At 41.4% G+C, this 16030-nt stretch overlaps 1 protein-coding gene across 4 annotated transcripts in view; it reads left to right on the top strand.

Annotated features, from left to right (window-relative positions):
- TOM1 (target of myb1 membrane trafficking protein) overlaps positions 1 to 16030 on the top strand; it is a 1917838-nt gene that overhangs the window by 1299802 nt on the left and 602006 nt on the right. The window lies entirely within an intron of this gene.

Here is a 16030-nt window from a genome sequence, read left to right on the forward strand (position 1 = left end):
CTCTGGGTCTCTTGTCTGGAGGGGGCTGAGAACCCCTGATAAGAGTAATTAAATCCTCAGCCATTTTAAGCATCTGTTTTTTAGGCATGGGGCCTGGAGGAGGGCACTGTGCAACAGGCCTCTTGGGATGCCTGGCTGCTTTGGATTTAGTAAAGGCCTTAATAGAAAAGGAAGATGAGGGTCTAAAGACACCATGGGTGGAAGTGGACCTGTCCACATTAGGAGGCTCAACATTAGCAATGGCTTCGGTGGTTGTAGTCTGGGAAAGGGCCGAGGTACCTGCGGTCTCGGGTACAGAGGACACCGCCAAAGGAGTGTCGTCGGTAGTCAGGGACTGCAAAGGTGTCTCGCTGAGAACCGGACCACGTGTAGCCGGTTTTGGTGTGGTGTCGGTGGGGACCGCGGACCTCGCGTGTCGGTCCTTGTCCTTGCGTTTTTTGGACAACATTTTATAATCAAAGGCTTTACCAAAAAAGTGTTGGGCGAACTCCGCCCGACGCTTAATAGTGCGTTTATTGAAAGTAGCACAAAAGCGACAGCCTGAGACGTTGTGGTCTGGGCCTAAACAAGGTATGCAGAGGGAATGGAAATCCTTATGTGGTATTTGCTTCCCACAAGAAATACAATTATTAACTTTTTCTGACATCGGTCTGAGGCAAGAAAAGTTTCCCCAACGGGGTACTTAGCTTTAATGAAGACTTCGGTTTCCAATTTTTTCGTAATTCAGGAACTGGCCGACCGGCACTTGCGAACTGCTTCTGCTTCGGGCACCGCGCGGCAAAAAAGACTGAAGAACATGGCGTCGACTGTGTCTTATATACGATGGCCTCACTGACGTCAGGAGAGAAAGCGACACCAACCGACGCCGGACCTAGACTTTGGAATTCGGCCGACCGAGGACCCGCCTGACGGCAGAGAACCCATCTGTGATTACTGCAGCTGTATGCACGATGAACATCCTCTTGCATCAGGACTCCACACCTAAAAGAGACAGAGTGCTTTCTGTTGAGAGATGGGGGGGGGGTAGACTCCTATTATTCTGAGGAAGAGAAACACTGCTGTGGATCACAAGTCTTCTCCTCTTTTGATTTTGATATGAAGAGGGCACGTTTGTCAGCTAATGATCCTCCAGAGGACATAGCACTCTCTCTTTCTCTGGCATGAAAAGGCACTTCAAACAGCAAACTCAAGTAATTAGCTTCCCAGAAAAGGTATTTGGCCCTTGTGTGACTCCATCTTTCAAACCCCATGGACATTCCTCCATTCCCATTAGCCCTTCTTAGAAGACACCGAGGATGCAGCTTTGGAGCTAGCCTCCAGTCACCCTGGTGTCAGGAGGCCTGACAGATGTTACCGAGTTTAGGACCTCTTGTACATTTTGTATAAGAGCCCAGCCTGGGGTGAATACAGATCTTGTGTCCTTAATTACACATAGGGGAGCTAAGCTGGCACTATGGTGTTGCATTCTTCCCACTGACCAAAAAAAATTAAAACCAGTTTGGAATGAAAAGTTTACCAGCAGCAACATTCGCTCTCAATGCCATAAACAGGAAACCCACATGATCAAGAATTAGAGATAGATTCTTAAGTAACTCCATAAACCTTTTTGCTGAGTGAAATACAATGTGGAGGTTAAACTTTGAACACAAATTCAAACTGCTATACATATGGTCAGGCTTGCAATTAAACGTAGATAGGATGTTGTGGATTACAAGGTCTGTCTTTAGGAGACATTCTTGTCCGAAGCTACTGTCCTTGCCGGAAGATGATAAGGCACAACACATGAATGCTCTCCTGGACAGGAACTTGCTCTGTGGATCCACTTCTTATGCAGTGTTAAATAAACTGATGAATAGGGGGAAAACTGCAGTCAGTGAAACAGATGTTTCATCCTGCTGTTCTCGGATCCAGCAGAAATTATCCTACAAAGCAATGACTATTCTCTGAGGTAAGGCAAAGTAAAGCCTTTGAAACATTTTCAAAAGAGAAGATGATAGCCAGAAGGTAAAGAGACTTGTGGGTCCCAACAGGGTTACCCCTCCTAAGCAGTGAGGATCTGCGATTATCCAGTCTTTTCCCTCCCAGGCCCCGAAAATCACAACCCTGCCCTTAGACCCACATCATCTTTTATCTACAGCCTGAAAGGATAAGGATAGAGTGCAGGGTGGCCTTACACAAAAATTGACTAAGGATAACAAAAGTCAAATGCGCATTGAAGTCATCTCCAGAAGTTATAGGCTGCAGTTTTCGAACATACCAAAGATGCAGAGTACCCCTTCTGTTCCAAGGGACTGGGAGATAGTGGGACCTCTTTTTCATGACCTGCTCAGGAAAGAAACTGTAGATCTGGTTCCCAGTGTGCAGGAAGCCAATGGATTGTACTCAGAAATGTTCCTGATACAAGGAAAATCAGCCCTGGTACACCAGTCCTGGACTTCCATGGCTCAACAAGTTTCTGAAATTCCCCAAATTCAGAATGCTAGCTCTGCAGGCCCGGATGATAACTCTAGGCCTTAGGGTTGCCTAATCCATGTACCTGTGCACAAATGTACTGATGATACCTGAATTCAAAGCAGGCACTTGCTATTACCAGATTACCTACTTATGATTTGGGTTGGCTACTGCACCCAAAGATTTTACAAAATATCTGACTCCAGTAATTGATCATTGCAGGGCTACGGACATTCATATACACCACTACCTAGGCAAGTGTTTGATCCAAGCTCATTCCCAGAAGGACCTGCAGAGGGCACTGTGTTATGTTGGACATTGTTTCCAGAGACTGACTTCACTCTGCATATTCCAAACTGCAGTTAATTTCTGTCATGTCAGCTGTATTCCTAGGAGTTCATCTAGATGCTACACAATCCAGAGCGTTCTCTTCCTTATGAGGAAGTAGGCTGATGGAAGACTATCTTTTAAGAGGTGGCAGAGAGGACAATAATGACAACTGAAGAAATCTTAAGAATCACAGGCTATTTGACTTTCGGCAATCCTGACAGTGAGTGCAAGACTGCACATGAGGAAGTTGCAATGGTTCCTAATGAATACTTGGGTTAACTATTGAAGTAGCCTGTTCCAGAACTACCCTTTGTGTTGAGAGAACTGGAATGACAGCTGAGCAGAAAAATGAGATGTCTTTTTAGGTATGTGCCTCCAAACCAGAATTTAACCACAGACACTGGGGGAGGTGCTTCCATGGGGTGATTCACGGTTCAGGGCATCTGGAGTCCCAGGAGGGAAAAGTATTTAGCTATTTAACCCTTATATACAGTAAGAGCTTGTTGTTATATCCTGCCATGATAGAAACAACTGCTATATTTGAGTCTTGCCAGATGATCACAGAGATGCTTGTGAACATCCAGAAGATGAAATGGAAAATCCTTTCCCCTTTTTTCTAAAAATAAAATAATATGGATAGATGAATGGTTCAGTAATCTGGTTAAGTGCATCTTCAAAAACCACCTTTGGCATGCAGGAAGGGTTAGATGTTCGTTTAGTTAATTGTTGCAGTAGTCCTGACTACGGGAACATCAGCTGCAGAATGCCCAACATCTGGCCCAAGTTTTGGTGCTTTGAATGGCATGTGAGGAAATTTCCAGTATGCCTGTCCATTCCATTTCAGATCTTTATAACCACAGTTCACAGCATAGGTTCATAGGTAGGTACTAGGGTATCGGCCCTAGGGCCTATACAAGCCTAGACAAAAAGGTACCCTGGTTTTCACCACCCAAGAAATTTTTTTTCCTGTGCCCTTGTTGAGCAGAGCCACAGAGGTGATCCCTGGGGTGAATTTCCTATTTCCCATCCAATCATCAGGATTTTTTTTTTTTTTTTTGAAGAGTGCTAATGAGGAGCTTTGTTTGATATAGATAGGTAGTTTGTTCCAGAGTATGGGAAGTTTCTGGGACAGGAATCTATCCCTCCAGCATGTTCTGTTTATTGTGTTGACAAGGTTTAGGTCCCTAGAGCATGTAGCTCAGAGGGATTGGGATTTCTTTAAGTGGTGCATGTCCAACAGCTGTGGGTTTGACATAGCTTTGTATGTTAGGCAGAGATTGCCTCTGAGTAGGCGATATGCGATGGAGTAAAGCTGGAGTTTTTTGAGACGGTCTGAGTAGGGTATCTGTTTGAGGCCAGTAATCCTCCTTTTTGAGGTATTTCTGCAGCCTTTCCAGTTGTTGTAGATGTCATGTGAAGTACATACCAAAAGGGGCGTTGTACTCTATAATGGGTCTAATGAGTGACGAGTAGAGGGGAACAATGACCTCTTTTTTTTCTGGATGCGAAACCTTTTGTGATGAGGTGTGCCACGTAGAAGGATTTCGTGACTATTGTGACGATGTGATTATCAAAGGAGAGACTACTTGTCCACCTGTGTCCTAAGGTCTCTTATCACACTTTCGGTGTTAAGTAGACTACCACCTATGTGGTCCATGTGGTAGCTCATGGGTACAGAGTTTTTACCAAAGGGGATGACAGTGCACTTTTTGGCATTGAGCTTGAGGCCATGGCTTTGACACCAGGCATCTGTCTCATTGAGGCCCTTTTGTAGGATGTCCACATCATTAGTAGTTTCGATTATGGCTCCTAGTTTGCAGTCATCTGCGAACTTCATTAGCCAAAAACCTTCTGTGTTAACCTGTACTTCAGAAAAGTAGATACCAAACAGGAGAGGACCCAGGACTGAACCCTGTGGTACTCCACTTGTCACTGGTCTGAAGTCGGATTTGGAGTCTGCTACTTTCACAGTGTAGGTTCTGTCAGTGAGCCAGTTGGCAACCCGTCTTTTGACATAGGGATTTATACCTAGTTTAGTGAGTTTATCTATAATTCCAGAGTGGGGGATGGTGTTGAAAGCCTTGGCGAGATCTAGATAGGCTGTGTGAACCACCTTACCCTCGTCTACGGCTTTGGTGACTGCTTCAAAGAAGTCAATCAAGTTTAGGAGACATGATCTGCCTTTTACAAACCCAAACTGGGTGGGCTCCAGAGTTTGGAGTTTACCAGTGTCTTTGTTTATAAGTTCCATGATGGTATGTTCCATGGCCTTACAGTCCAGGCTTGTTAGACTAATGGGGCAGTAGTTCCCGGGATCTGTGGTGGCTCCCTCTTTGTGGAATGGGATAACCATCGCTGTGCACCATTCAGTGGTCACAAAGCCTGAGGTGAGGCTATGATTTAACATAGTGCTTAGGTGGGGTACCAGTTCATTCTGTAGTTTATGTAGAACGCAGCCTGGGATGTTGTCAGGTTCCATTGATGCTGTGTTCTTGGCTTTGGAGAGTGTGGTTTTTACCTGTGCAGCCATGATTACAGGAACTTTACATTCTTCTGGTATAGAGATGGACCCTTTAGGGGGTGAGGGGGGTAAAGTTAGCACTGAACCTATCTGCCAGGATGTTGGCAATATCAGTTGGTTCTGTATATTTAGTGCCATTGTGCTGTAACTCAGAGCAGATCTGAGTTTTGCCATTGAGATTCTTGACATAGCTATAGAATGCTTTGTGGTTGTCTTTAGAATCAGTGGCAATTTTGTTTTCATAACTAGCTTTAGAGGATTTTATGAGGGATCTCAGCTTCTTACTGAGGCTGACCAGGGAGTTCTTCCAGTCATGGGATTTTACTCTTTTTTGCAACAGTTTCTTTCTTCTGTTGTAGAGTTTATGGCAGTGGACCACCAGACTGGCTTCCTTTTTTTGGAGGATAGCACCGTAGTCCTGTTAGGGATAGCACGATCAATGCACTTGTGTAAGTGCTTATAAAGTGCATTTGTGTAGGATTCAGCAGTCGTACCTCTGTTGTCCATCTGCATGGGTGTTGTGAAGTTTGCCACTTCTGTCTTAAGAAGCATGAAGTTGGCTTTGGAGAAATATTTTTACATTGGTTTCCCTAATGGGGGGTGGGGGCGGGATGTGGATGTCTGGGCTGATTAGCTTGTGGTCGGATCTGACCAACGAGGAATTGACCTCTGGTGTGGAACATTGGCCGCCCATGTTGGTATGACCAGGTCTAGGATATTGCTGCCTCTGGTGGATGTGTGGATAAGTTGATCCAAGGCGTTGGAATTTATGAATTCCAGAAAACGTTGAGCAAAAGAGTTGGTACATGAGTAGTTTTCCCAGTTAATGGTGGGATAGTTGAAATCGCCCATTGTTAGGGTGTTGGGTTGTACCCTAATATTTTCCAGTGTATCAAGAAATGAGGAGTGGGAATCCTGGGACAGGGTGGGGGATCTGTAGCACGTTACAATTTGGATTGCGGTCTTGCCCAGAGTAAGTTGCACTTGGATAATCTCGGATGCATTATGCTGAGCAACTAGCCTGGAGGTGTGGATATCCTTAATGAATATGGACACGCTTCCACCTTTAGTGTTTCAGTCCAGGTTAGGTGGCCGAAAGGTGTGGTATGAATTATAGCCTGGTAATGCAGGGGTGCTCTCTGGAGCCTTGAAGCAGGTCTCTGTCACTACACAGATGTCAATGTTCTCCATTTTAAGGAGTGCCTCGAGTGAATGCATTTTGAGGTTAGATTTCTAGCACTGAGTAGCATTACCCTCAGATTTTGCTTGCTTGTACCTGTTATGGTGGTGAATTTGTCATTTGAACCTTGCCTAATAAAGGCACTATAGGGGTGGCAAGAGCCTTAGCCAGTATCTGGAATCCCAAGGGCGACAGGTGCAGGCCATCTCTGGCAAAGCATCGTGATCTGTCGATCATGTCATCCCAGGCAGACAGGTACTGGATCCCCTTAGAATGACACCAGACGCTTAACCAATTGTTGAAGTCAATCATTTTGTCCTTGTACTGTGGTATCATTCTGGGTGATGGCAGTATGCTACTCAGGGCTAGGGTCATATGTACCAATCTTATTTTGTCTGTATTTTGGAGCAGTTTAGAATGTCACAGAACTCTCAATAGGCAGGTACCCTGTTAGTCAATTTTCCTTGTGTTACTTTCATTGTAATTAGTGATTTTTGGCACCCTTGTACTCATTAGTCTGAGTTCCAGCTGTGCATTCAGGCATGTGTCTGGGCTTAAGACAGATGTGGTAGGCAGAATCCCCAAACAACTTTAATTCTCATTGAATATTTTGCTTGGTTTTGGAATACTTTTGTCTGTCATGGATTTACCCCTACATGTATGAGAAGTAGGCAGCATTCCCTACAAAACTACTTCACTTGAAACACTGTTGAAGGCTACTCTTGTTCTGCTATTGCATCCTGGAGATCATCCTTAGTCTCTGATAGCCTCTTAAGAAAGAAAAAATCTAAGGGGAAGGGAAAAATGATGCAGCTGACTCACCCAAACATCTGACATCCCATCATGGCTTTGATGTAAATTACAATGAGATGCATAGAGGTCACCATGCCAAGGGAAACAACCATGTTCCACCCTTCAAGCTTGTGGCCATGGTTCATTCACCAATGGCCATGCCTTGACCTTCGGAGTGGATGTATGTAGTTGAAACTCCCTTTGTAATCTTGAAAGGGGAAGATAGGCAACATACTGTGCTGGTGAGGGAGGATGTATCTGACCTTGAGGTGGAAGTCAGAGAACTCTGTCTACAGGTTTGCGCCTCCAAGATGAACATCCCAAGATAAAGGATCCTGAAAAAAGACAAAGATCATCTATCCCAGGTTTCCTGCAAGAGTCTAGTGCTCAGAAATCATTCAGGTCTGTTAAAGTTATAAATAAATAACATTAAGTATTTACCTTAAATGCCTTTAGTCAGGAAAAACACTTTAGGATGTGCAAACAGAAATTTTATTCTTACAGTGCTGGGAGACGGTCTTTATAGCAGATGTCAAAACAGTCTCTTTGAACAGAGACAAACCACATTTTTTATACATTTTTTTATTAAATCTGGTCATGCACTTTCATTACGTTACAATGACTGCATCCTATAGGAAACTTTGCAAATGTCCTCATCCCTCGTGATTTTTGCCTCAGATTTCACTTGAACACCTTTCTGTACATGATTTATCTGCTTCCAAGGGGTCCTGTTTTTGACCTTGGATGTTTCAAACCTGCTTTAGCAGCAACACACTCTTAGCCTGGAGGAATCAGGTTAACAAATTCCTTTTTGTAATAACTACATGCCTCACTTCATGCAACATGTACTATTCTCTCTTATTACATACTAAAAGAATGCAGTTTAAAAGACAGCAATACTGTAGTTTATGACGCTGTATTTTTTCTAGCCCTGCATACAAATTATATTTGCTTTTTAACAATCATGTTATAGCATCATTAATAAATTGAAATTAATATACATTTTAATAAGCTGGTCTTGTCCCATAACAGTTTTCTCTCTCTGACACCATCAGTGTCATACCATACATATAATTATATTTTTATTTTTCTTAACTTGGTAAAATACGCCTCAGCGTCATAGTAGTCATAATCATTTTTTGTCAAAATAGAATTGTCATTGATTTGTGCATGCAGTGGCATTTCATGTGCAGGTGAGGTTAAACATTTTGTAATTACAGCCCTTAGAATAGAAAATGCTAAAATGATTATAAATATAATAAAAAGTACAGAGACAATACCCTGGATTATGCTAGTTCCCAGGTTACCAAAAATAGAATTGGCTTTGCATTTATTTGTACTTTAACATAGGGATAGGGTCTTTTAGTGGTAGCAAAGGTATTAAGATTTATTTTTGTTTTATTACCCTGCCATAGTCAGTACGTTGATTTGCAGCACTTAGTATGGACTTCTTTTTCCTGCCAGTCTGGAAGCGCTTGTTTCATTTGATTTTTGTACAGGGTTTGCAAACACTGCACAAAGGCAGCTGCAATAGCTGGTTTAGCTTGTTCATTTGAATCTGGCATTTCTAAATGTTTAGCAAACACTGCTTTAAGATCACTCAAATAATCTGCAGGGGCTTTCTCTTTATTTTGGCTACATGCCTGACACACACTTGTAATTTACCAGTGCTATCCTTTTATATTAGTGCATTTCCTGTGGGAATAAAATTTATTTTAGCCTTTTCAAGTATCTGTGTTCTTATTTCATTGGAGTACCTTTCTGAAGCATCTGGTTTAAATTTGTCAAAGTAGGGTTGTAATAGTTTTTTTTCTCGGTTCCTCCGTAAACCTTTTGTAGGTGTTTTTTTTTTCTTTTCTTCTTTCAGTTAGAAAACATTTAGACATAGTATGCAAATCAGCATTAGCCCCCCCCCCCCCATTTTTTTTTAAGGTGCCAAAAAAATCTTCTGCAGAGGCAGTAGCGTCTTGTCCTACCCTGTCGTGAGCGCTTGTGATGAGCCACAGGAGTGTCAAACACTAGTGCTCCTGTCCTGTTGGAAAGGTAGAAGCTTGTTGAGAATGACAGGAAGAAGAAAGAAAAAAAAACTTTTTTTTTTTTTAACTGCAGATGCCTGTTCTAGGGATGACAGTTGAACAGAACTAAGTTCAGGTATAACAGTACCATGCTGACCTTGTGTTCAAAAATGCAGAGGTCTGAGGAACAGCAGAATCTTGTACAAGGGCCACCCTTATGGGTACATATGGGAGTGGGGTGCAGTAGCTACTGGAGGATTATTATCCTCTTTAGATGTTTCTGCTTTTTGGCCATTTTCAGTTTGTTCCAAACCTGCTAAGGCAGGATAAAGGGATCCCTTTTTACTGGTCTGTACTGCCTTTTTAACCTCTCTTACTTGTTGAAACAGTTTTTTATTAACTTCCTGCAACCCTCTTAATGCTGAATTCTTTTCCCTTTTAAGTGCTTTACTGTACCAAGAACGGTGGTGCAGCGGTTAGTGTTGCCGCCTCACAGCAAGAGGTTCTCTGGTTCGATCCTCGGCTGGGGTGCCTTCTGTGCGGAGTCTGCATGTCCTCCCTGTGGTCGCATGGATTTCCTCCAGGTGCTCAGGTTTCCTCCCACATCCCAAAGACATGCTGTATGTGGATTGGACACACTAAATTGGCCCTAGGTGTGAGTGCGTGTATGTGTGTGTGCCTTCTGTGGAAGATTGGATGCCGGGCTGGCAACTCGACACTGTAAAAACTCCACTACCAATCATGAGCGGACGGTGATCCGCTGTGGCGACCCCTAACCGGGAAAAAAACGAAAGAGGAAGAAGATGACTGTACCAAGAATAACATACTGTCATTTCTTCCCCACTTACTTTGCTTTGCTTTTTTTTTCCAAAATGCATTTCATTGTCAGCAGTTTAGTCTTATCATAAGTTCCATTTAATGGAAATACCCCACCAGCACAATTTTTAGTAAGCTGAAACCAGTCATGCAAATATTTACAACTTTCCTTCCCATAGTTAAAATACATAAAATATGCAGGTGTTCCCTTTTCAGGGTTTGATCTTGCTTGCTTATCTTTGTTCCCATGTTTCTTATTTTATAAATCAGTAATAATAAAAATGTTAGGCTTACCTTACAACTCCTGGATTCTGGCAATTCTGAAGACAGAAAATAACTGTAGTAATCCACACACCGTACAGGGAGGGAAGGGTAGGAAGTCTGTTACCGTGCAGCAACAGAGGAGAGGTTTCGATCAGCCGTTTCCACAGCACCCTCTTACTTTCGTTCCTGTGCCAGCTCAAATGTTCCAGCTCTAGCATTGCGGTTAGGATAACAGGGCGGATAGGTACTGTGTCCAGAATTGACCACTGTTTTGGACCCTCTGAGGGTACTTTCACACAATCACAATGTTAAGTCCCAGCATGCTTTTGAGCTCATGAAGTTATTTTAACAACTCATACCGCTATGTCCTGTCATGCGGTAGGCTCATGAATTTGTTTTAACAGTATATAGTCTACGTCCCAGTCATGCGGTGAGCTCATGACCTTGTTTTAACTTTACTTTTAGCTTTTAACTTTTTCTTTTCTTTCTCTCATACATTCATACATTGACAGAATAAAAATCTCTCTCTTAGATCTTACCTTTCAATCCTGAGGGTACCGCCCTCGACACAAAGCACCTCCTTGTGTTAACTTGTCTTTTACTGTATGTGTACATACATTTACTACTCATTTACTGTGGGGTCCTCTCACTATTACTTGTATATCTTACAACCACTAAAAAAAGCACAGTCATGCACTACTTATACTACATTTTGCTAAAATTGTCTAAAAGAGAGAAAGAAAAACAAAACACAAACCAACCATTTTCCCTTATAAAACAATTTCCCTGCCAAGGCTAGTATGTTTGCACACCCTGAATAGCTGCACGTCTGAGTCTCTGACTATTCCATACAAAGCAGTGTGGAATTCACAGAAAATGTATGATGGGTCCTATTCCAGAACTGTCCTACAGCAATACCAAAGTTCAGATCCAAGTCACGACACCAAATTGTTAAAGTCATAAATAAATAACATTAAGAATTTACCTTATATGCCTTTAGTCAGGAACAACACTTTAGGATGTGCAAACAGAAATGTTATTATTACAGCGCTGGGAGACTGTCTTTATAGCAGATGTCAAAATAGTCTCTTTGAACAGAGACAAACCACATTTTTTATACATTTTTTTGTCCCATAACAGGTCCTAACTACTGTACCAAGTATGTTCTTTAACAGTGGCTGTCATTGTCATGGGGCTTTCTCCGGGTTTTTCAAAACCTTCTATGACTTAATCCTTCTATGCCTGGAATACCCCAAGGAATAGGGAGCCCTGTTTTGATAAGGCAGCGGTTCTTAGAATATAACATGAGAATAGAAGACATTGTTTCCTCTGCCTCACCCCTCAGACAAAATCCCATTTAGAATCTGTCTTTGTAAGATGAAAAAATACGTAGAAAAAAGGGAAGCCAAGGAGGCACTGGATGCCAGAAAAGATATACTGATTTTATAATTTTATTGGGTCTAGCTGTACCTAAATCCATGCCTATTCCTCCAGTTTTTGAGACTCTGGATGATGCTCTTCTGACAGCCTGTAAATAACTGGACTCTTAGAACCTGACCCTTGTAAACCTGATTGTCTCTGTAGTGCCCTCAAGTCCTGTATGTTAAGCCTGACTGTTCTGCAGGACCCAAAAATTTCATAAGTTTTTTTTTTGTATAAGAACCCTGCAGATCCAGCAATGGTGTCTGTGAATCTGGAAAAGAGCTCCACATTGATTCATGCCCCAGTACTCTTCCCAAATGGCAAGTAAAGTACAGTGCTTAACCAGTTTGAGAAGAAAGTATAGATTGTTACCAGGCATATATGACCAAATAACATACAAATACCAAATTACTCTCCTGGATTAAGTTAAAGAGAAAAGAGTGAGGAGGCATCTAATGTGGACCTGAGGGCAGAATTACTATACCTCACTCAGGCTACTTGGCTGGAGGCAGGGTGTTGTGTTACGTGTGGCTGTTATGCTGCAGAGGCGGCATCCTGGGCATCGGCTACAAGTACAGTCATAAGAAAACATGCCTGGCTGAAGCTACACCTTTTTCCAGAGGACATGAAAAGCACTGGAAAAGGATGGGAACCATAGTCCTCGCCATTTTACCACCCGAATTGGGGACAAAGCATAAAGTTACAGAAAATGACCCTTGACCTAGCACTATTCAAAAAACTGTCCAGTTTTGGAGGTATGCAGCAAAATTCTGAGACAAAATTAGGATTAGTTGTGAGGTATATTGGGAACTCCACTAGTGAAATGTGTACAAAATATGGAGGAAAGGGCCAAGACTGTGCAATATGTGAAGCAGCACTTTCACTCCCCACCACCCCATGCCGAGGTGTAAAGTAGGAGCTGCTGTTCGAAACTTGGTCCTTACTATCTCAGAAATGGAAATGGTAGTCCAACAAAAGGGGAGAAAGGTCACTATAAGAAAAAAAATGGGAGAGAAACCAGAAAGGGAACCTGAGAGTTCCTCAGATGAACTAATGTACAGCATAAATGCATCTGTAATTTGTATGTGACAGCTCAGTTGAGTAATGTTTTTCATCTCATTTGTTTTTAATCCTGAACGACTGTTTTGCATTTGCTACATATTGCTATGTTTTTGGCAGTAGTTGATAAAACCTTGTTTACTATGAATTACAGTGTTAAAATATGATGAATTTATGTTGTAACGAGTATCAAAAATGAGTGTGTTTATGAAACTGTACTGGAGTTTGCATAGTGTTTCAATAGTTTGACATTAGACATTCAGCCCTTAGAAATTTCTTGTAGGGTCTGAGAAAAAAGTCATTTTTGTAATTCAGACTTTCAATATATATATATATATATATATATATATATATATATATATATATATATATATATATATATATTTATATATATATATATATATATATGTGTGTGTGTGTGTGTGTGTGTGTTTTGTTTTTTTTTTGCTTCCTTGGAGGCATGCATTCCATGGATATTTGCATGCACCCAAGCAGGAGACTGTCGGCAATACTCTGCACTAACAAGTAGTTGTGCTGTAGTAGGTTTTGCACGAGTGGATGCTTCCGCTATCTGTGGAGCACATACACATTTTCAAAGAAAATTGCAATTGTTTTACAACACTGTTTATTTCTGTCTACATTTAATTTCCCGAGGCAGGTCCCATCTCCAAAATAATGTTGTGATATCCTATCAAGGATTTACTTGTAAGAGGAAATTCTGTGTTTGGAGTGGTGACATAAGTGCAACCCATTTAGAACTGCATACTTATTTTGATAATAAAAGAAGAATTTTGGGCTTTTTTATGAAAAGTTTACTGCCCCCCACAATTGTTTGTGTTAATTTAAAAAAGGTGAATTTCACAATTGCTGGTAGTATATAAATAGTGCAGCAAGATATTTACAGGTGCAGAATGAACTTGTTTTATATTGAATGTTTTATAAGAAAAACCTCTGATGTCCTTCGTGTTTCACTGTTGCAGTCATCACATTTGGGTTATCCCTGCCAGGGTAGCCCTTGGCCGGCCTGAATACCAGAGGCTTAGTATGTCTGCGTCGGTTACTGTCGCTTCAGGACTGACCTCAGGTCATCAGTAGTATAGATTAAGGTAGCCAACACAATTACATCAGTCTTTCTTGCTATGGAGCCTGAAGCAGAAGCAGTTCACACGAGTGCCAGTCGGCTGCTACCTGAGTTTCATCTACAGAATTGAAGCTGAAATCTTCTAAAGCTAAGTACCCCATTGGGGTCCTTTTTTCTTGCACTAACCGATGTCAGAAAAGTTAACAATTGTCTCGCCTGTGGAAAGCAAATACCACACCGAGACTTTCATTCTTACTGCATCACTTGTTTAGGCCCAGACCAGGATGTCCCCCGCTGTAATTCTGTGCTTTGTTCAACGCCAGAACTATCTGTCGTTGGGCCCTTATTGTAGCTAGATATTTTTGCTTACAGTTCTGAAACTCCATTATGGCTTCAGTAAGCCATCCGACAGTAGATCTTCCGAAAAAAAACGTAAAGATAAAGACCAAGACAGACTGCACATGTCCAAACTTACTGACAACACTCCCATTAAGCTAGTCGTCAGTTCTCCTGTCCTCAGTGAGGCGCCTTCACAGCCCCTGATGCCCACTTCTGTGGCTTCGCAGGCTGCTGCCGAGACCTTTTCGGAGTCCGGGATGCCACAAAACTCCTTCTTCGACTAAGGATCCTGTGGTCGTCTCTACCTTGGATGGGTCCAGAGCCACTTCACAGGCACTGGCTTCTGAGGAAGTCCTTCGCACTACCATTTCTTGACACAAACCGATGTCTTCTTTCGCGACTACCGTTCTTTCAAAAACGACCCGGTTTCTTTTTATATTGAATGTTTTATAAGAAAAACTTTTGTTTCAGATATGGTAACAAGCATACACAAGTTTATTTTTAAAATAAAACTTTGATTGAATGCTTATAGTAAGAAGCAAAGTCTGACTTACACAGTGTATAGAGATATTTACTACATGTGCAGTGGGTGAGTAAGTTCATTATTTGTTACATGATTTCAGCAGGGAATGAGGTTGCAGTCTTTAGGAAATAAATGGGGTCATCCTTGGTAAATAATCAAGAAGCTATGACTACATTATTTTAATGGTATACATTTTGTCACTTTGAAAGCTAAAACTCACTGTGCAGTATCTGTAGATCACCATTCTCATTTTCTGTGTTGGAAATGCTTATATTTTCTTGCTGAAGTGCTCTGTATCAATATGGTCAAAGAGCTACTGTCAGCACATTAAAAACTTGGGAAATAATAGTTGGGTAGAGTCAGGTTATGTTCCATCTGTTCCTGGAATTTACTGTTTGGCACATCTGCAGGAATGCATTATAGTGCTTTATTAGAATTACCTTTGATTGTCTGGTGGTTTAGTAGTATATTGTTATTGTTGTTGTTATTATTTACAATACTTTTTATTGAAACTGGCTTTGTGGTTGTATCTCTGTAGTTCTGTCATGTTCCTTGACCACTCGGCTCTTATCTACATCCATTGGGCACCAATCATTATGCAGTACACTGTACTTCAGCACCCTAGACAGCTCAGTGCTGAATGGGCAAGAGAATGAAGATGCATCAAGGACTTTTTTTTAGTTTTTAAGTAAAATACAACAGTAATTTTGTACAGATAATTTTAGACTTAGTGTTATATTTTACTTAAAAATTAAAAAGTAAAAAAATAAAAAAAGATTTTATTAATAAAGAGTGCTTTTTATTGAGTCGCTCTAAAAAAAAAAAGTAAAAAATAAGGAAGAAGAGTGATAACTTTGTGAAAGAACACAGACAAGCTGATTTCAGAAAAGCATTTGAGGTTGGTTTTGCTGATCCTTGCTACTTCTTCTGCAACCTCAATAACAGAATCAGCAAAACCAACCCTGAATGCTTTTCTGCTACATTAGTAACAGAATCAGCAAAACCAACCCTGAATGCTTTTCTAAAATCAGCTTGTCTGTGTTTCTTTTGCAAAGTTGTCGCTCTTTTTCCTTATTTTTTTACTTTTTAGAGCGACTCAGTAAAAGCATTCTTTATAAACAAAATCTTTTTTGTATCTTTATTTTAATACTCTGTTATGACATCATATGCTGTTACAGTAGGAGAAAGTGTAATGTTACAGTTGCTGCGTTATGACTTTAAAGCAGTGAGGAGACAG

The sequence above is a fragment of the Protopterus annectens genome, chromosome 1.part0 (assembly GCF_019279795.1).
Source record: "Protopterus annectens isolate FY-2018-M chromosome 1.part0, PAN1.0, whole genome shotgun sequence".
NCBI classification, from domain to species: domain Eukaryota; kingdom Metazoa; phylum Chordata; order Ceratodontiformes; family Protopteridae; genus Protopterus; species Protopterus annectens.